The 1,594-nt window shown below is 38.0% G+C and overlaps 1 non-coding gene across 1 annotated transcript; it reads right to left on the reverse strand.

The window, feature by feature from the left end:
• Positions 1 to 347: 347 nt before the first annotated feature.
• LOC121210154 (small nucleolar RNA R71) lies at positions 348 to 454 on the reverse strand. The gene has a single exon (XR_005905282.1). It is a non-coding gene; the product is annotated as a small nucleolar RNA R71 (small nucleolar RNA).
• Between the last annotated feature and the right edge of the window lie 1,140 nt (positions 455 to 1,594).

Raw genomic sequence — 1,594 nt, forward strand, 5'->3', positions numbered from 1 at the left:
CTAAACCTTCTCTAACAGGAACTAAATCTAGCATAGTTAGACCTGCTGTAGCTGCAAATACTGTTGAATTAAAACCTAACACCATTCAAATGATACAGCAGTTTGTTCAGTTTGATGGTTTGCAGGATGAAGATCCCAACGCTCACTTAGCAAATTTCTTGGAATTTTGCGATACATTCAAAATCAATGGCGTTTCTGATGATTCCATTCGTCTTTGGTTATTTCCTTTTTCATTTAGGAACAAAGATAAACAGTGGTTGAACTCGTTAGCACGAGGGTCAATTACTACTTGGGAGCAAATGACTGAAAAATTTTTACTAAAATACTTTCCGCCGGCTAAAACGGCTAAATTACTTAATGATATCTCTTTTTTTGTGCAGATGGATTTAGAAACACTTTATGATGAATGGGAGAGATAAAAGCATATACTGAGAAGGTGCCCTCACCATGGGTTACCGCTTTGGCAGCTGCTGCCGGAACCATCAAAAATAAAACACCTGAAGAGGCTTATAAATTTATTGAAGAAATGTCACTAAATAACTATCAGTGGCAATTCATGAGGACAAAGCCAACAAAAACAGCCGTCGTTTATAACGTCGGCTCAGTTACTATGCTTTCAAATCAGGTAGAACTTCTCAATAAAAAGATTGATGGTTTTCTTGGTTCTACGTAGGTACATCCAGTAATGAGGTGTGACTCAAGTGGCGGAAGTGTGTATATAGAGTATCAATCCTTCAATCCCACAACCAAAGAGGAACAACTCAACTATATGGGTAATAATAACTTTAGATCTCAAAATAACCCATACAGTAATACTTATAATGCAGGTTGGAGGAACCACCCAAATTTCTCCTGGGTGGTCAAGGGAATCAAAAGCCAAAAAATCCTCAAGGTTTTCAACTGCCACCTTATCAACAAGAAAAGAAACCGAACCTTAAGGAGATGCTCTCAAAATTCATATCAATTTAGAAACTCGTTTCCAAAATACCGAGACGGCACTTAAAAATCAACAAGCATCGATCCAAGGACTCGAAACTCAGATAGGCCAGCTTTCCAAACTGATTTCCGAACGACCACAAGGTAGCTTGCCAAGTAATACCGAACCTAACCCAAGGGAACAACTCAACGTAATTAATACTCAAGATGACGAAGGATTCATTGAGCCTGAACCAGAACCGAGGCAAGAAACTGTGGTAAGCAAAAGGAGAGATGAGGTAGGTCAAAAGACAAACAAACCAGTAACTGTCATAACGCGACAAGGAAAGACCGCTTAGACGAACAATTCGGTAAATTCCTTAAACTTTTGAAAAAATTACATATTAACTTACCATTTATTGAAGCTTTGTCACAGATGCCAAATGCAATTAAATTTTTAAAAGAGCTTTTAGTAAATAAGCGAAAGTTGGACGAAGCATCGCATGTGGAGCTAAATACAGTCTGCTCAGCTATTCTACAGAATAAGCTACCCCACAAATTGAAAAATCCAGGGAGTTTTACAATGCCTTGCTTAATTGGTAGTTTAGATATACGTCATGCATTAGCTTATTTAGGGGCTAGTATTAACGTCATGCCTTACAAAATGTTTCAGCAACTA

The sequence above is a fragment of the Gossypium hirsutum genome, chromosome A11 (genome assembly GCF_007990345.1).
Source record: "Gossypium hirsutum isolate 1008001.06 chromosome A11, Gossypium_hirsutum_v2.1, whole genome shotgun sequence".
Taxonomy (NCBI): Eukaryota; Viridiplantae; Streptophyta; class Magnoliopsida; order Malvales; family Malvaceae; genus Gossypium; species Gossypium hirsutum.